Consider the following 20,888-nt stretch of genomic DNA (forward strand, 5'->3'; position numbering starts at 1 on the left):
CTTTCTGCCCCAGCCACAGTCCTCTTCTTGGCTGTTTAAAGCCCCGAAGTGCAGGAGTGGGTAACCACCCCACTGCACTGACACTACAGAGCACGCACTCTGGATTTAGGAGACCCAAGATTCAGTACCCAGTGCTCCAGTGGCTCTTGTATAACTGAGAATCTGGCCTGCTGACTTCAATGGAGCCACACTCATTTAGACCAACGGAGGTTTTGTCTCAATGTGTCCATCAGTTACCTGAGCTGAGAATTTCCTAAACACCAGTTATCCACAGTTCTATGCTCTGATGTAAAAATATGTAATTTAATTTATTTAACATCATCAACATTACTTGAGAAACTTTAATTTCTCCAACATTTTCCTTAGAGCTGTTTTCACCTCCTTGTTTTTCAAGCTGTAGATGATGGGGTTTAACATGGGGGTCAAGATGCTGTACTGGATGGAGAACATTTCATCCAGCAGCACAGAAGAGACTGAGCTGGGTTTTGTGTACTGGAGATAAGCTGTCAGGTACAACAAGCTGACCACAATAAGGTGGGAGCTGCAGGTGGAGAAGGCTTTATGCCTGCCCTCTGCAGAGCGTATCCTCAGAACGGTGGAGATGATGTGAATGTAGGAGATCAGTGTGAGGAGGAAGGAGATTGAGACAAATGTCAGAACAGAAGTATGAAGCACCACTTCAGTGGTGAGGGTTTCAGTGCAGGACAGTCGTAATAGAGGAGGGAGCTCACAGCTGAAATGGCTGATTTGATTGGGTCCACAAAAATGCAACTTGAGGGCAAAAACAGTGTTTAGCAGGGCATGGAAGATGCCTATTGCCCATGCTCCATTGACCAGCTGAACACAGATCCTTGTGCTCATTGTTTCCATGTAATGCAACGGGTCACAGATGGCAGCATAGCGGTCATAAGCCATGGCTGAGAGAATGAAAGCTTCAGTAGCAGCTGAGAGGAAAATGAAGACATCTGAGCTATGCAGCCAATGACAGAAATAGTTTTGCTCTCTGCTAGGAAGTTCATCAGCATATTAGGCACTGTGACTGAGGAAATATCAACAAAGGATACATGGAAAAGGAAGAAGTACATAGGGATGTGAAGGTGAGAATCAGCTCTTATCACCACCATGATCACTATGTTACCACCCAGAGTGACTAGGTAAATAACTAAAAACACCGAGAAAAGGAAAATCTACATCTGTGGGTCACTGGAAAGTCCCAGGAGGAAAAATTCAGTCACTGTGGTTTGATTTTTCATTGCCATTTATTCAGGAAATCTGTGACCTGGAAGACCAGACAAAAATGAAATTAAGACTTATTATGAAAATAAATTGAAATAGTATGTGGAGATTACCTGTTCCAGAGGATGAATGTAAGGAGAGTCCTATTTCATTCTGTAAAACGTGTGTTTTAACTATACTAAATTTAGAGAGAGAGGCATGTGAGATGGTATTTGTGTGTTTTAAATAGACAAAATAAGCTGGATACACAAAAGGACTTGGGCATCTAATTGCCCCTTTAGATGCCTAAAACCAAGAATCACGTCCTACTTGTATTCACAAATTCCTTGCTCAGCTTTGACTAAGCGACAGTCTGACATGGGGCTCCCTCAGTCTCTCCTCTTGAAGCTGTTCCTCTATGGATTAATCATAAAAGAGGCAGTGCAAGGTTACTGGATATTTGGTCATCTGCATGCAGAGTGAGTGTACTAACCACAAGGCTATTGAAGAATTTATTTTTTCTCTGCACTCTGGCCTTATGACTTCAATAGAGCTACAGCTGTGTCACGCCAGCATGGGATCTGGCAGATTGGCTGCAGTGAAACTATGGCCAATTGACAATTGCTGGACATCTGGCCAAATCTATATAAATAATCTCCACCTCCAATACAGTCTGTCAGTTGTTCTAGAATATTTGTTGAAAACACTATTTAATATCCGCAGTATATAATTGGATTCTTACCTATTAAAATTATTAGGATTTTTCAAGAAGAAGAAGAAGAATAGAATCATAGAACTGGAAGGAACAGCAAGAGGTCATCTAGTCCAGTCCCCTGAACTCATGGCAGGACTAAGTTTAATCTAGACCATCCCTGGCAGGTGTTAGTCCAACCTGCTCTTAAAAATCTCCAATGATGGAGATTCCACTAACTCCCTAAGCAATATATTCCAGTGCTTAACCATTCTGACAGGAAGTTTTTCCTAACGTTCCAGTCTAAACTGACGTTGCTGCATTTAAACCCATTGGTTCTTGTCCTATTCTCAGAGGTTAAGAAGAACAAATTTTTCCATCCTCCTCGTTTTATGTGCTTGAAAACTGTTATCATGTCCCCACTCAGTCTTTTCTTCTCTAGACTAAACAAGCCATTTTTTTAAATCTTCCCTCATAGGTCATATTTTCTAGACCTTTAATAATTTTTGTTGCTCTTCTCTGCACTTTTTTCCAATTTCTTCACATCTTTACTGAAATGTGGCACCCAGAACTGGACACAATAGTCCAATTGAGGCCTAATCAGAACAGAGTAGAGTGGAAGAATTACTTCTCGTGTCTTGCTTACAACAATCTTGCTAATATATCCCAGAAGGATGTTTGTTTTTTTGCAACAGTGCTACACTGTGGACTCATATTTAGCTTGTGGTCCACTTTGACACCCAGATCCCTTTCTGCAGTTCTCCTTCCTAGGCAATCCTTTCCCATTTTGTATGTGTGCAACTGACTGTTTATTCCTAAGTGGAGTACTTTGCATTTATCCTTATTGAATTTCATCGTATTTACTTCAGACCATCTCTCCAGTCAGTCCAGATCATGTTGAATTATAATCCTATCCTCCAAAGTACTTCCAAGCCCTCCCAGCCTGGTATCATACGCAAATGTTATAAGTGTACTCTCTATGCATTATCTAAATCACTGATGAAGATATTGAACAGAACCAGACCAAGAACTGATCCCTTCAGGACCCCACTCATTATGCCCTTCCAACATGACTGTGAACCACTGACAAATACTCTCTGGGAACTGTTTTCCAACCAGCTATGCACTCACCTTATAGTAGCTCCATCTAGGTTGTATTTCTCGAGTTTATGAGAAGGCCATGAGATGCTATCAAGAAGAAATGAATGTGACCATCAAACATTATCTCGACATAGTGACATAATTTTGAGAAGAGGGGCCTGACAGAAAATTAATGGGACTTTTCCTCCAAAGCCACTTAAATTCCTACTCAGTGGGATTTTTGACTCCATTTTCTGCATGTCTGAATATCAGACTGTACTTACAGTAGAGAAATTATCCTGCCCTTCTGGAAGTGAATGACATCAGTTATTAATGGAAAAGGGAAAAAAATCAATATTCTCTCAAATCTCAAAATTATGTTTGTCCCCATACAACCCTAGAGAGAAACTAAAAATTTCCTCCATTATCAGTTCATGAGACAAATGCCTAAGTGCGCGCTTGCACACACACACGCACACACACCTGCTCTCAGCTATCTCAGTGCTGCCTTAAGAAAGACAGAGAAAGAGAGAGCTGGGTGATTCAAGCAAATTGGTTTCACCAGCCATGGCCCCTGTGCTGTAGCTTAGTCTGTGTGAGCAGACTGCTGTAGCCAGGTAAAAGTCAATGGGACTCTGCAGAGACCCACCCCTAGATAAGAGGGACAGAATCCGGTCCTTTGAAATGAAAAGGATACAAAAATTAAAAAGGAATAAAAATATGAATCAACTCACCTGCCTTTTAAGCACAGATCATAAATAGGGTGAGATCATTCTGACCTGTGATTTCCTCTTTTCTTAGTCTATCATCCTCCTTATCAGTTTGTCTATCTAGTCTGTCTGTCTCTGGAATACAGCATCCAAGCAGATCCAATATTCTTTACCTGGAACAGTGAAACACCTCAAGATGTGTTGGGGAGTGAAGCAAAGATCTTTTCTCTAGCTGACTCCAAGACTAGGAGCTGATTCTTGAGAGTTGTTTAAATGCTATCTTGCTCCCCCTGGGACATTCCCTGGAGTTCACTCTCTGTAACAAGCTCCCAGTAACATTGTGCTACAGTACCTAAAAATGAGAGCTGTAATAACCTTAGTCCCAGATTTGGACCTTAGCGTCCAAGATATGGGGGTTAGCATGAAAACCTCCAAGCTTAGTTACCAGCTTGGACCTGGTACTTGCTGCCACCACCCAAAAAATTAGAGTGTTTTGGGGCACTCTGGTCCCCCTGAAAAACCTTCCCTGGGGACCCCAAGACCCAAATCCCTTGAGTCTCACAACAAAGGGAAATAATCCTTTTTCCCTTCCCCCCTCCAGGTGCTCCTGGAGAGATACACAGACACAAGCTCTGTGAAACTACACAGAGTGAATCTCCCTCTCTGTTCCCAATCCTGGAAACAAAAAGTACTTTCCTATTCCCTCAGAGGGAATGCAAAAATCAGGCTAGCAATCCAACACACAGATCTCCCCGATTCCTTCCTCCCACCAATTCCCTGGTGAGTACAGACTCAATTTCCCTGAAGTAAAGAAAACTCCAACAGGTCTTAAAAGAAAGCTTTATATAAAAAGAAAGAAAAATAAGTACAAATGTTCTCTCTGTATTAGATGATACAACACAGGGTCAATTGCTTAAAAGAATATTGAATAAACAGCCTTATTCAAAAAGAATACAAATCAAAGCACTCCAGCACTTATAATCATGCAAATACCAAAGAAAAGAAAACCATAGAACTTACTATCTGATCTCTTTGTCCTTACACTTAGAAACAGAAGACTAGAAAGTAGAACTACTTCTCCAAAGCTCAGAGAAAGCAGGCAGCCAGAAACAAAGACAAAAACACTCAGTTCCCTCCACCCAAAGTTGAAAAAATCCGGTTTCCTGATTGGTCCTCTGGTCAGGTGCTTCAGGTGAAAGAGACATTAACCCTTAGCTATCTGTTTATGACACGCCCCCCAAATTGCAGACAGTGGGGAAGCTCACTGGCGGCGATTTCCTTCTAGAACTTGAAAATAAACAGATTAATACAACACATACACCTTTACATATACTCAAGTGCTTTAGGTACCCAATCTCAGTGACAGTCAATTAAAAAGGCATGTCCTTAGGCTGAGATTTTCAAAGCAGCTGAAGGAGTTAGATGCACAAACAGCAGCACATTTCCTCTCCCTTAGACTCCTTTGAAGGTCCTAGTCTTAATGTATAATTACCACAAGTGCGGTAGAGGAGAAAGAATGGGAACTGGCCAGCCATCCTTAAAAAATCACCAGTGGCTGGAAGCACAGGTTAAGGGATGAGAAAGCAGCTAATAGCCTGTATAAGATGGCAGGAAAGAACAGGAGATGAGATGAAGGAGGAGCTTTTCCAAATACATCTGGGTAAAATTTTTCAGACAAGTAGTTTATTCACTGAAAAATGCAGTTTGGTTGACCCAATACTATTTGTGAATTAAAAAAAAAAAGCCAAAGTGTTTCATCCAGGGCAAAACAAACAAACAAAAAAGCCAACTAAAGTCACGAAGCAGCACAGGGCATCTTAGTACGTCCCCAGTACCTTTAAGCTAGTGGTTAGAGAACTGTCCTGGGTCATGGGAGATCATCATGCAATTCCTTCTCTGTCTGATGTGGAACAGAGATTTGAATTTAGGTTTCCTATCTCTCAGAAAAGTGCTGTAATCTCTGTACCATAGGCCCTGCTGGAAAGCTAAGCCTAAGTAATTGTAATAACCGAAGGCTGGGAACTAGAACAGGCCGGACTTTGACAGAATAGCAATGCACCAGGTAAGCATATTGCTGAACAGAGAGGACGGTGAAAAAGACATAGATCTCTCAAGTAACTATGTAAATACATTCTTAAGAGATGGTATAAGAGGACACTGACCCCTCATAAGATAAGATTGGGATCACAGGATAATGACTGAGGATGTTTGTCCTAACTAGCAGGTACCAGGATAAGGATGGTAACTAACAGCATCTGGAATGTAATATGTACATTTTTTGTATCAGTGTATAGAAGCAGAAGTCCAATGAGGGGCATCTTTGTATTGGTCAAGGGAACAGGACCCTGGTGTCCCATCTTGTAACAGAAATACATGTCTTAGTGTCCCTGTGACCCATTGGACAGGGAGCTAATACTGTGCTTTGCTGACAATAAACCTCGCTGAGGGCCTTAGCCACCAAACCGAGCCTGTGGTCTTTCCTTAGGAAAAACATCAAGGTCTGCTGAATCACTAAGCTGCATTCCCTGCTCATGAAGCTGGCATCAGAGCTCGAAGCACTGAACAGCCTTAACAACTCTCCTCAGCCCTAACAACTTGGTCTATAAGGTATTTTGGGACAGGGCTTTCTCAGTGTCTCTGAGGCTGGTTTGCTTCATAAAGTCAGCAGCACAGCAGCAGCAGCAGAAACACATGGCTCTAACGCAGCCATGGTGACATGTGGAATGGATTTCCATCTTGAATGGTCCATTCCAAGTCTTATTCCTTTCACAAGGGTCAGGATGGGATGATTTAGGTTTCTTATATCCCACAAATTGCATCTTTCAATATCATTCATGGTTGCACTGGCGCTCTACTTCCTTCTACCTCAACTCTTTAAACCTTCTGTAAAAGCATACGGCCTCCTGAACATTGCATATACTCCCACCATTGCAGTTGTCTTCTTTTCAATTAATGCAAAACTGCAATTTACTGGGATTATTTAAGTATCTCCCTGTTTGTGACAAAATTGAATCAATGGATGTCAAGGATATGTCATAACTTTTGACACTGAAAACTGTTTAATTTCTTCTCCTCAGCTGTTTTTAATGAATATGTTTCTGCTCCATATAACAGAATTGTCATCATTACCATATTGAATACTTGCCTCTTAGTTATCAAATAGACATTGTGCCTCCCAATACCACTTCTTCTTTAATTATTATTTTTTTCTATTACAGTTAACTGAGATTAAGGCCTTGTCATGCTTTGTTCTGTACAAATGTTAGAGATGATCAGAAAAAGAAATTTCCATCACTCAGTAAATTCCATATTTCAGCATTTGTTTTAAACCCAAAATAAGCCAGAAAGTTAAAATGTCAATGTTCTTGTGAAAGGAAAAATCATAAAATATTTGAAAGCAGAAATATCTAAACATTTCATTTTATCTTTTTTAACTGAAACAAGCCAGCTTTTTGAAGTGTCAGTTTCATTCTCAATCAATATTTTGATTTAAAATGACATTGAGATGAGTAATTTTGTCATTTTAAATAGAAATGTCAACTCAATTTTTTTTAATTTCATGTTGACATTTTGAAAGGAAATCTATTATTTCATTTTGAGAGGTCAAATTGAAATAACATTTTTGTTTAGATTTTCCCAATGCAAAAGTCAAATATTTTACTTCAAAATTCAGATTATCCAGGGGAAAAAAAACAATTACGCCCCCCCAAAAAAAAACATTCTAACATGGTGAAATCACATTTTGAAACTGGAAAAACAATCATGGTAAAAATGTTGACTAGAACTAACAAACTTAAAAGTACCCATGATTGCTGCCATGAAGAATTGACAGCATGACAGAGTGATGCTTAGTAAGCTGGATAGCCTGAAAAAAATGAAGAGTAGGGTAGCTAAATAGAGCTACTTTTTATTTAGTAAGCAGATTGTGGAAGTTTTGAATTTGGATAACAAAGATGGACATGTGATTTTTTTTGTTTTTTTGTTTGTTTTGCTTTGTTTTTTTAATGAAAATAGTCCCATTGTTCAACTAGCTCTGTTTATTTTGTGTGAAGAATCTGAAAGAAATTTTCCCTTTGAAAATGAGAGCCTAGGGTGGTGTCTTTTTTAAATGGGACAGAGAGTGCATGCCATCAGTACTAGGATGGGATGAGAAGAGTGATGGAAGTGGACACATGTATGGAATTTTGGCTGAATACACTAGACAGGGAATGAAGAGATCAGGATTCCATATGTTGCTTGTCACAGACTTTCTGGCTGACCTTTGGCATGAGGCTAGGACTAAGTTTTTCCCCCAGAATAGGAGTTGGACACCTGAGTCTCCTAGACACTTTTGAATAGCTCAGCCTATTGGTTGACTCTTCATTGACCCCAGACCATAGCTTTATAATTCAAACATTGGCAAACAAAGTCATATCTTTTTTCATTGATCCAAGATCCTCAGCTGGCAGGTATGAGACTAGCCCTGTTTATTTCAGTGGATCTACACTGTTTTTCACCAACTGGGGTTCTGCATATGAAGGTGAATTTCACTTGGGTACAGAGTAGCTGCACCACTTCCTACTATGTTTATGATGTCCCTGGACACTCAGCTATACACAGGGCTTTACAACTCGACAGTGAGAGAAATTTGAGAAAAACAAAATCACTTTAGAATATGAACTCTACGGTCAGAGCCCCATTTGATGTAAATCCATGTACCTACATTGACTTGATGGCACCACGTGGAGATCTTCATCTCTACATGCAGAGAAGGAGGCTGTGTTGGTGACAACTGACTTGCAGCTATTTCAAGATGCAGCACCTGAGCTAGTCTGATTCCAATATGAGTGACCTAACCACAGGGACATGGGAGATATTGACTTGGTTCTCTCTCAGTCTCTCCTGTTCAAGTCAAAGTCCCTTCATGAATCTAGCTCAGCTCTGGATCACACCCATTGGCTCCAATGGAGCTATGTTGATATACATGTGCTGTAGATTTAGCTTAAGTATGTGTGCAGGGCTCAGGCAGGAGCTGTCCTTTAACTCCTACCCAGGGATTTTTCTGTAGTTTCCAGTTCATCATATCTCAGCTCAGACCAAGAATATCTCCTGCCTCTGTCAATCATTAATGTCTCCAGTTTGGCTCTTTAAAGAGACCTTGACTAGGTTACCAGCCAGACAATGGTATCCGCTGTGACAAAGTTCCTCCTCTATCTTGGTGGGTCCTGTGCTTATTGGTAGATTTGCTCCCCTCGGTGATCTTCCCCTCTGGTGGAACCCACAGTCTGGGTCAATTCCTCCTGGTCTGATCAAGAACTGGGAGGTTTGGGGGGAACCCAGGCCCGCCCTCTACTCTGTGTTCCAGCCCAGGGCCCTGTGGATTGCAGCTGTCTACAGTGCCTCCTATAACAGCTGCATGACAGCTAAAACTCCCTGGGCTACTTCCCCATGGCCTCCTCCCAACACCTTCTTTATCCTCACCACAGGACCTTCCTCCTGGTGTCTGATAACATTTGTACTCCTTAGTCCTCCAGCAGCACACCCTCTCACTCTCAGCTCCTTGCACCTCTTTCTCCCAGCTCCTCACACGCTCACCATAAACTGAAATGAGTTCCTTTTTAAACCCAGGTGCCCTGATTAGCCTGCCTTGATTGGCTGCAGCTGTTCTAATCAGCCTGTCTGCCTTAATTGGTTCTAGCAGGTTCTTGATTCCTCTAGTGCCTCCCCTGCTCTGGTCACTCAGGGAACAGGAAACTGCTCATCCAGTGACCAGTATATTTGCCCTCTATCAGACTCCTGTTCCCCACTGGTCTGGGTCTGTCACACCGCTCAAAGTGTAGCTTCAAAATAATGCATTTTAGGTGGGTCATTTGCATAATCTTCATCCCCAACAATTTAGTTGACAATCCACTTCACACATATTATCCCCAAAAGTCCTTTGAACTCCCCAATGTCTCCCGGCAATTGCATTATTCATGTCTTCCTCCTAAAGAAGTGCCATGCAATCCTACAGAAGTACATAAAGAGTTGCATTTTTAATACAATAAAGTGCAAGAATGTGAAACTTAATTCAATAAGGTTTCTTCAGGATGTTACAGGATCTTGTCATATCTGCAATATAGTTTTGCACTCTTGCTTTCTGTATTGCACTGTTGCAAGATAGTGTCTGAACCTCCTGCTGCACTTACTTAACTCAAATCTTTTTCTAGCTTTACTCCCATCTGTATAGGGTTTGTTCTTCATATCCTTTTATTCATTCCAGTCTCTCTTGAAAGCCATTCCTTGGAAACTGTGCAGCTAATCATATCCATTAGTATGACATCCATCTCTCTAGTTCTGGGTCTGCCAACCCTTCTCTTTCCCTCTACTTCTAAGTTTAACTCCCTGTTTCCTATATATTCTTCTGATTTTCTTTTCACATGGCTAAACCATCTATGCCTCAGTTCCCTCAGCTTTTCTGTAACTGGTACCACCTTCACATTTTCCCTACCTCATTAGTTCCAAACATGGTCCATCCTTTCTATTTTCATTTCCACTGTATTCAAGATCTGCTCCTGTCGTTTCCTCACTGTCCAGAATTCAGAGCCCTGTAAAAGTGCAGGCCTAACTAAGAATTTGGTAGGTTTAGTGAAAATACAAATGTTCATATAAATAGGAATATAATGTCCAATCCATAAAAAAAACTTTACTCCTGTGAAGATGTTGTACACATGAATAATTTTTTTGAAATTATGTGTGAATCCGGACTCCTAGCATGAGTGTGAATCTATCTGCAGCATAGGGATTGTGCATAATATCGATTAGATTCTGTCCTGTAGGTGATCTGTACATAGAAGTCTTCTAAGCCTCAATTGAAGTTCTGAATTCAGACAGGCTGTAGGGATATGTCCATTTAGCCTAAACATTCAAGTGCTTGCAGTATCATGCATATTGAGAAGAAGAGATTCACACAGGATTTTCATAAGGTGGGGGTGATGGTTTGGTGAACCACTGTTGGGAGGGTGTTCTATGCAGGTGCTGATGGCATGAAGAAGACACATAATTAAACAGTGGATCTTCTTGCCACATTTAGACTTTGAAGACCAGAAATGTAGCAATATTCAGATAAGGTTTGGATAAAACAAATATTCAGATTTATTATAATTAAATTATGACAACATATTTTGAAGGGATATTTAACAACATTTTAGGGATTAAGCCACATAACATAGTAACTGTCCCACATTAAACAATTTTAAACAAAGTTCAGAGTTCACTTTACAGAGACCTCAGTCTGCTTAGTACCTTGACAAACACACCATTATTTTTTTTTTTAAATTTGTCATTAAAGACAAGGAAGTAAAAAGACATTTGAAATGTAAAATGTTAAATCAGGCTTCATTTTCATATTAACAATGGTTTTTAAAGAATTAGATAAATTCATGGAGGATAAGTCCATCAGTGGCTATTAGTCCAGGCCAGAGAGGCAACCCCATGTTCTGGGTGTCCCTAAACCTCTGACTGCCAGAAGCTGGGAGCGACAGGGGATATATCACTCGATAATTGTCTGCTCTGTTCATTTCATGTGAAGAATCTGGCACTGGCCACTGGCAGAAACAGGATACTGAGTGAGATGGTCCATTGGTCTGACCTGGGATGGTCTTTCATTTGTTCTTATGGTCTAACATGATGATAGGTGGTTCCCTAGTCAATGGGAGATAACAAGGAGAGGGGTGCGTTTTAAACCTTGCCGCTGTCAAAGAGTTCAGTCCCCATATTCCCAGTCACCTGGAATGTGGGAAGGCACCGCTTCAAAGGCCTGATAAAAGGGGCTCTCTCCGCACTCATGTGTGCGCCCTAACCACCGGGATGCGCTCATGTGGGTCTCTCGCTAACTCTCCTGTTTAAGCCTAACTTTCTTTGTGGCTCTAACCCTCCTGAAGAGTAAACCTATTGGCTCCAATGAGAATCATATTATCATTATTAATTATTATTATTGAAAAATCCTTGAGATTTTAATAGGATAGAATAAGATAAATGCTATTAAATAGAGTTTCAGCAAATTACTCAAAAAGAATGAACAGAAATTAGTAGATGAAGAGATACTTTTTATACAGTTGGCCAGATCTTCAGCTGGTATAAATTGGCCATAGCTCCCCTGAAGTCAGTGAGCCAGATTAAAGAGTTATGGAGAGAAAGGGAGAAATATGTGAATGACTCTAAAGCCTACTGCTCAGAGCACTCATATGGATTTAGGAGACCCAAGATCCAGTGACTCTTATACAGCTAGGAATCGGGCCCGCTAACTTCAGTGGAGCCATATTCATTTAGACCAACTGAGGTTCTGTCCCAGTGTGTCCATCAGTTACCTGAGCTCAGAATTTCCCAAACACAAGTTATCTACAATTCTATGCTCTGATGTAAACATAAGTCATTTATTTAAGATCATTGCCATTACTCAAGAAACTTCAATTTCCCCAACATTTACCCTAGACCTGTTTTCACCTCCTTGTTTTTCAAGCTGTAGATAATAGGGTTTGTCACGAAGGTCAAGACGCTGTACTGGATGGAGAATATTTCACCCAGGACCACAGAAGAGACCGAACTGGATTTTGTGTACTGGAGAAAACCTGTCAGGTAAAATAAGCCAACCACAATCAGGTGGGAGCTGTGTCATAAACAGATAGTTTAAGGGTTAATGTCTCTCTTACCTGTAAAGGGTTAACAAATAGGGACCCCAAACACCTGACCAGAGGACCAATCAGGAGACAAGATAGTTTAAAATCTCGTGGGAGGGAAGCCTTTGTTTGTGGGTTTTGGGTTTGGCTTTGTTCTCTCTGAGTCCTGGACGGGGCTAGAGGTGTAACCAGGTTTCTGCCAATCTCCCTGCTACAGTCTCTTATCTGTTCAGAATTGTAAGTAGAAAAGGCGGTCATAGTATTTTAATTTGTTTTCTTTTTCATTTGCATATGTGTACTTGCTGGAAGTAGCTTAAATTGTGTTTCTGCTGGAGAAAGTTTCTTTCTATTGTTTATAAGTTGAAAGACCCTGTAACTTTTTACCATCTAAAGTGCAGAGATAAACTTGTTACTTTTTTCTTTCTTTTTTTATTAAAAGCTTTGCTTTAAGACCTGTTTGAGTGTTTTCTCCTAGTTAAGGCTCAAAGAAGCTTCAGTCTGTATTGCCTGAGGGAGGGAATGGTAAAGTTCCTCTTTGTGTTAGATTCACGGAGTTGAATCAGGTGATCTCCTAGTGTTCCCAGGGCGGGAAGGAGCTGGGGAGGAAGGAGGGAGGGGGAAGGAAATGGTTTATTCCCCTTTGTTGTGAGACTCAGGGAATTTGGGTGTTGGGACCCCCAGGGAAGGTTTTTGGGGGAGACTAGAGTCGATCAGGTGCTCTACTCTAAGTCCTGATTGGTGGCAACCTGTCAGATCTAAGCTGGTAATTAAGTTTAGGGGAATTCATGCTAATACCCATATTTTGGACGCTAAGGTACAGAATTGGGAATTATATTATGACAAGCTGCAAGTGGAGAAGGCTTTATGCCTGCCCTCGGCAGAGCGTATCCTCTGGATGGTGGAGATGATGTGAATGTAGGAGATCAGGGTAAGGAGGAAGGAGCTTGATCCAAATATCAGAACAGAAGTAAGAAGCACTACTTGACTGGTGAGGGTGTCAGTGCAGGATAGTTGTAACAGAGGAGGGAGTTCACAGCTGAAATGGCTGATTTAATTGGGCCCACAGAAATGCAACTTGAAGGTAAAAACAGTGTTAAGCAGGGCATGGAAGAAACTTTTGCCCATGCACCATTCACCAGCTAAACATAGATCCCTTTCCTCATTCTCTCCATGTAATGCAATGGGTCACAGATGGCAGCGTAGCAGTCATAAGCCTTGGCTGAGAGAATGAGAATTTCAGCTCCACCTAAGAGGAGGATGAAGAACATTTGAGCAATGCAGTCATTGACAGAAATAATTTTGTGCTCTGCTAGGAAGTTCCTCAGCACGTAAGGCACCGTGGCTGAGGAATAGCAGATATCAACAATAAATGGAAATGGAAAAAGTACATAGGGGCGTGAAGGTGAGAATCAGCTCTTATCACCACTATGATCACTATGTTACCACTCAGAGTTATTAGGTAAATAACTAAAAACACTGAGAAGAGGATGTCATAGTATAATTCCCAAATCTGGACCTTAGCGTCCAAAATATGGGTAATAGCATGAATTCCCCTAAGCTTAATTACCAGCTTAGATCTGATAGGCTGCCATCAGTCAGGACTTAGGTAAAGCGCCTGATAGACTCTGGTCTCCCCAAACCTTTCCCTGGGGACCTCCAAGACCCAGATTCCTTGAATCTCACAACAAAGGGAAATAAACCATTCCGTCCCCCTTCTTTACCTCCTCCCAGATCTTTCCCTGGTGTACACAGACTCAGTGTCTTTGAGCCTTAACTAGGAGAAAAAATCAAACAGGTCTTAAAGCAAAGCTTTTAATAAAAAAAGAAAGAAAAAAGTAAAAGGTTTATCTCTGCAATTTAGCTGGTACACAGATACAGGGTCTTTTAGCTTATAGAAAATGGATAAACAGCCTTATCCAGAAAAAATACAATTTAAACTATTTCCAGCAAACTACACATTTGCAAATACAGAAAAACAATGTAAAAGCCTATATTGTCTTTCTACCATTGTACTTACAAATTGGAAACAGAAGATTAGAGAGCCTAGAGATTCTTGTGGTCCCTCTCAGAGCCCAGAGAGAGAACAACCCAAGAACAAAGGACCCACACCCAAACTTCCCTCTACCCAGATTTGAAACTATCTTGTCTCCTGATTGGTCCTCTGGTCAGGTGTTTCAGGTCACTGTTTGTTAACCCTTTACAGGTGAAAGAGACATTAACCCTTAGCTATCTGTTTATGACAGAGGAAAATCTGCATCTGTGGGTCACTGGAAAGTCCCAGGAGAATAAATTCAGTCACTGTGGTTTGATTTTTCATTAGCATTTATTTAGGAAATCTGTGACCTGGAAGACGAGAGAAAACAAATTAACACTATTCCAGGATGTATTTGAAATATGCTAAATTCAGTGAGAGAGAAACAGAGAAGCTGGATAGATTTTGTCTGTTTTAATAGACAAAACATGCTGGATACACAAAAGGACTTGGCACCTAACTGCCACTTTAACTGCCTAAATCACAGAATCTAGCCCCATTGGCGTTCACAAAATCCCTGTTAGCTGCGACTAGCAGACAGGCTGATGTTGGGCTCCCTAATTCTGTCCTCTTTAATCTGATGCAATATAACTCAAATATTAGAGAGGAAGCACAGCAGGGTTACTGGATACTCAGTCTTGTGCATCTGGGATAGGTCTCTAACCAGCAGGCTATACAATTAACCCCCCCTCCATCTTAATGTTTCTTTAATCCGGCCTTATGACTTCAGCAGAGCTACAACTGAGGTACACCAACCTGGGAACTGAGAGATTCACTCCAATGAAACAACTATGGCCAATTTACAATAGCTGGGCATGTGGACTAATGTATAAAGAGAATCTCCCTCTCTATTGCTTTTTGTCACTTGTTCTAGACTATTTTGTTGAAAACACTATTTAATTTCTGTAGCATATAATTGGATTCTTACCTATTAAAATCATTAGGATTTATCAAGAAGAAGAAGAAATGAATGTGACAAGCAAACATTCCCTTGGCACAGTGACATAATTTTGAAAAGAGGGGCCTTATAGAAAATTAATGGGACTTCTGGTCCTAAGTCATTTAAACTCTAACTGAATGAGGCTTTTGATTCATTGTTCTGCACATCAGAATATGAGGCTTTACACATAGTAGAGAATCTATCCTGCCCCCATGGAAGTCAGTGGTTATTTTGACATCAGTTTTCATGGGGAATGGGAATGAAGCCAATGTTCTCTCCAATGTCCAATCTATAGTCATCTCCATATGATCTCAGAGAAAAAATTACCTCTCTTTCATTATCAACTCACTAGACAAATACCTAAGCATAAAGGTGGACCTTATACTTGATTCTGAATGTAAACACAGGCAGATTCTGTGCAAAGGGAAATTTGGCCAATTCTATAAGTACCTGTTTCTATTACATTTTATAATTTTGTAGGCCAGTGCTTTCTAACTATTCATTTGCAGACCCATAACAAATTTAAAATGCAGGTACAGACCACTTTGGAAATCTTAAGCATGGTCTATGGACCACCAGGGTTCTACGGACCACAAGTTGAAAACCACTGTTGTAGAGTATTTAATATCTATAGTACCTTATTGGATTCATCCCTATTAAAATATCTAGGATTTTTATAACAAAATAATAAACTCCCCAAAACTAGAAAGACTGGTTTTGGCATAGGCTGACAACCCAATCAAATACAGAGAAGATAGGCAAATTGATAAATATTACAACTGCCATGAAGAAAGCCTCAAAAGATCTTAGCTGTATGACAGGCTCCTCCACTGCCAAAGTGTGTGTGTGGAAGTGGGTAACTCCAGGTTGATATCATGCAACTGTGCAAACAATTCAAGAAAACCAGTGATCATTTTCAGCCAAAGAGGGAAAAGAACTCATAGTGCAAACCAAGAAGTGACCAAAAATTGGATTTTGGCAAAACCAGAAGAGAGAGGCTGGAGTTTATGAATGCTCCAAGACTTGAAGGAGAGAAACAACAACACCGAGAAAAAAAATAACTTTTCTTTCATTATCAACTTATGAGACAAATACCTCAGCAAAGAGGTGAACCTTGTACTAGAATCTGAATGTCAGCACATGCAGATTGTGTGCAAAGTGAAATTTCACAGTTAGAAATGCAAATATTTGGGTATCCCAAGGATCTGTACTGGGACCATTGCTCTTCAGCATAGTCGTAAATTATTGGGAAAAAGCTATAAATGATACAAAATTTTTGCATATGGTACAAAATTATTCAAGATAGTTAAGCCCAAAGTAGACTGAGAAGAGTTACAAAGGGATCTAACAAAACTGGGTAACTGGGTGACAAATGGCAGATGAAATTCAATGTTGATCGATGCAATGTAATGCATATTGGAAAATATGATCTCATCTATACATAAAAATGATGTGGTCTAAATTATCTGTTACCCCTTAAGAAAGAGATCTTGGAGTCATCATGCATAGTTCTCTGAAAACGTTGGCTCAATGTGCAGTAAAAAACAAAACAAAAAGCTAGCAGAATGTTAGGAACCATTAAGAAAGGGATAGATAATAAGACTGATAGTATCAGAACGCCACTATATAAATCCATGGCACATCCACACCTTGAATACTTTGTGTAGTTGTGGCAGCCCCATCTCAAAAAACAATACATTAAAATTTAAAAAAGTAGAGAAAAGAGCCAAAAAATGGTGGATATGGAACAGCTTCCATATGAGGAGAGATTAAAAACATATTTAGCTTGGAAAAAGGCGACTGAAGGGGGATATGATAGAGGTGTATAAAATCATGAATGGTGTGGAAAAAGTGAATGGGAAGTGTTATTCACCCCTTCACATACCACAGAAACCAAGTGAGTTCATGGAGGACAGGCCCTTCAATTTTCTATTAGCCAAGTTGGTCAGGGATGTCACCTCATGTGCTAGGCGTCCCTAAACCACTGACTGCTGGAAGCTGGGATTGGACAACAGGAGATGGATCACCAATAAACTGGCATGTTCTGTTGACTTTCTCTGAAGCATCTGGAACCATCTATTGGAGACAAGATACTGGGCTAGATGGACTATTAATCCGAACAAGTAGGGCCATTTTTACATTCTTATTAAAACTAAGTGTCATCTCAGAGAATGTCCTACTCTCAACCTATATCAATGCCCCCCTCTCTCTCTCTCTCTCTCTCTCACACACACACACTCCAAAAATAGAAATTACTGCTAACATTCACCAACTGTCTTCGTTGCCCTGCCTTGAGAAATAGTGAGAAAGCGAGCTGTTTGATTCAAGTAGTTGCTGGGCTGCTAATCATGGCCCCTATGCTGCAATTGACTCTGTGTGAGCAGACTGCTGCTTCCCAGAAGAAGTCAGTGGGAGGCGATAGAGACACCCGTCCCGAGATGAGGTCGTGGGGGGGGGGAGCAGAACTGGGTCCTTTGAAATAGAAAGGATAAAAATATGTAAAAAGGAATAAAAATTTGGATCAACTCACCTGACTTTTTCATACGGATCTTAAATATGGTGAGATCATTCTGACCTCCGGTTTTTGCTTTCTGTTTTCTTAATCTGTTTATCTACCTACTTACTGATTTATCTGCTAATCTCTCTATCTACCTTTGGAATACAGCATTAAGGAGATCCAATATTCTTTATCCAGAGCAGTGAAACTCCTCAAGATGTGTAGTAGGAATTGAGCAAAGAGCTGTTCCTTAGCTGACTCCAAGACTAAGATTTGATTCTTCAGAGCTGTTTAAAAGAGTTGGCTTGTTCCCCCAGGACCAGATCCCTGAAGTTCACTCTCTGTAAGAAGCTACCAGTAACACTGTGTTGGTTCAGCCCTTAAGCTCCGCTCTAACATGTGTAAGAATGAGAGCAATGATACTTGGATTATTAAAAGAGTCTAATGGATTTAGCAATCTGTAGTGGTAAGGGACTCACTCCTGTGGCGCTGCCTGCTGGTTCCTCAGGGAATTAGTGTTTTCAGCCTCCAGAGAGCCCTCTACAGGCCGGTGTCCCACTGCTGCTGGCCCCTGTGTCCATCCTGGACCCAGTCCTCTTGTCTTTGGGATGCTTCCTCCTTGGCAATACCCCTGCAATCTCAGGGTCTCTCCATACAGGGGAACCCCCAACCCTCTATCCCCACCTTGCCTCAGTCATGGGCTATGACCAGTCACCATCTAGCCCCTGCTCATTGGGACAGACTGCCATGTAAAAGCCACTCATCATAGGTAAGGAAGGGGTTGACCTGCTGCCTTTCCCTGCAACCCAGTACCTCCAGGGATCTTGTAAAAGGCCATGCAGCTTGGGGAATTGCTGGCCCAGAGCTTCCCAGCTCCTCTGGCCTTTCCCCAGCCCTGCTTCACTCCAGTACCCTTTAGCACTCAGGCAGCTAGGTCCATCTCCCTCCTCAACTAGAAAGAGCCTGCCTGCTCCTGGCCAACTGCCCTTTTAAAAGGGCCAGCTGGGCCCTTATTAAGCCAGCTACAGCTTTGGCTGCTTTCCCAATCAGTACATAGGGGTGTGAAGGTGAGAATCAGCTCTTATCACCACCATGATCACTATGTTACCACCCAGAGAAGAGAAAAATCTGCATCTTTGGGTCAGTGGAAAGTCCTAGAAGAATAAATTTGGTCCATGTGGTTTGATTTTCCACTGATATTTTTTCAGCAAGAGCGTGACCTGTAAGACAAATAAATAAAATTAACACATATCATAAAAATGAATTGAAATGGCATGCAGAGATCATCTCTTTAGTAGGATGATTATAAAGAGGGCCCTATTCTATCGTGTAAAATAACAAGCTGGTTGGAATATGTGTGTTCTACAGAGACAAACTGGGCCAGGTACACAACAGGACTTAGGCCCCAACTGCCACTTTAAGCACCTAAAACACAGAATCGGGCCCCACAGGTATTCACAGAATCTCTGCCCAGCTGGAACTATGAGAAAAGTCTGATGTGGGCTTTGCTTCTCCTCTCCAGTTTAATCTGTTTCACTGTGGTTAAATAATTAAAGAGGAATTGGAGAAAGAGGACTGGATACTGGATCTCCTGCATCCAGGGTAAGGGCCCTAACCACCAGGATATAAAGTCACTGACTCGCTTGCTGTTTCTCTCTGGCCTAATAACTCTTTCATCTGTCCCTCTAACATCAGCAGAGATACAGCTATTTTTACTCCAGCTGGGGATCTGGCTCCTTTACTCTAATGGAGCTATGGCTGAGTCATACACACTGGGGATCTGGTCAATTCTATAAGCACCTCTTCATCTATTACATTTTGTAATTTTTGTAGCCAGTGGTTTTTGGCCTTTTCGTTTGCGGACCTCTAAAACATTTTGAATGGAAGTGCAGATCCCTTTGCAAATCTTAGACATGGTCTATGGACCCCCAGTGGTCTGTGGTCCAGAGGTTCAAAACCACTGTTATAGAGTATTTAATATCTATAATATTTTAGTGGATTCGTCCCTATTAAAATATCTAGGATTTCTATAATAATTAAATAATAACAAAAATAACCCCCCAGGACCTAGAAATACTGGTTTGGGCATAGGCTGACAACCCAATCAAATACAGAGAACACTGGCAAATTGATAAATATTACAAATGCCACAAAGAGGGTCTCAGAAGAGCTTAGCTATATGACAGGCTCCTCTTATGCCAAGATGTTCTTCTCAGTGTTTTTAGTGTGTGTGAAAGTGGGTAAAGCCAGGTTGATATCATGCAACTGTCCAAACAATTCAATAAAACCAGAGATCATTTCCAACCAAACAGTGAAAAGGACTCACAGTGCAAATTAAGAAGTGATCTAAGGCTGGGTTTTGGCAAAACCAGAAGAGAGAGGCTGGAGGAAATGAATGCTCCAAGACATGAAGGAGAGAAATGACAACACTCAGAAAGAAATGACTGAGCATAGACTCGCTGGGCAACTGAGAGCTTAATAGCAAAGAGTCGTTATTTACGCAAATGGAGACAGAAAGCCTGAAAAGGGAGATTAGTCATATTGACTCACATGCAAACATTTTGGTAGAAGAAATGACACAGGATCAACAGTAGTGTGGCACACTGCCGGGGTGATCAAGTGGAATCAAGGGGATAAGTAAAAATTTGACATCCAAACAAAATAGCTACTAGTGATGCAACAAGTTTTGAATAGCAATCAAGACACAGACAGGACGTCTGACAGTGTGATAAAGGAAAAGGTCTGTTATCTGTGGAGGAGGAATTTGATAATCAAGAATACAACATGAAAACATAGTAAAAATGAGAGACAAAAAGATCATCTAGTGGTGATAGTAAAAATAAGAGACAAAAAGATCATCTAGTGGTGATAAATAGCAATGACCGAGAGTGCATTCCAGCCCAAGAAATCATGAAAGATAGTAGAAAGGAAATCTCCACAGAAAGACTCCAATGTTTTACACAGAAATCAGTGCATGGACAGTGGCGGAGAGAGATCAAACCAGAAGATGCATAAACTAACAGTATCTAGAAGGATATTAGAAAAGAGACAGAGAGCCTCAATATGAGTGCACAAGGGAAGTCCTTA

General features: G+C 40.9%; 2 pseudogenes; both read right to left on the minus strand.

Annotated features, from left to right (window-relative positions):
* Positions 1 to 327: 327 nt before the first annotated feature.
* Positions 328 to 1,259, minus strand: LOC127032554 (olfactory receptor 1009-like; annotated as a pseudogene).
* A 10,849-nt stretch (positions 1,260 to 12,108) lies between these two features.
* On the minus strand, positions 12,109 to 14,649 carry LOC127032590 (olfactory receptor 8S1-like; annotated as a pseudogene).
* Between the last annotated feature and the right edge of the window lie 6,239 nt (positions 14,650 to 20,888).

Source organism: Gopherus flavomarginatus, chromosome 12, assembly GCF_025201925.1.
Source record: "Gopherus flavomarginatus isolate rGopFla2 chromosome 12, rGopFla2.mat.asm, whole genome shotgun sequence".
Lineage (NCBI taxonomy): Eukaryota > Metazoa > Chordata > Testudines > Testudinidae > Gopherus > Gopherus flavomarginatus.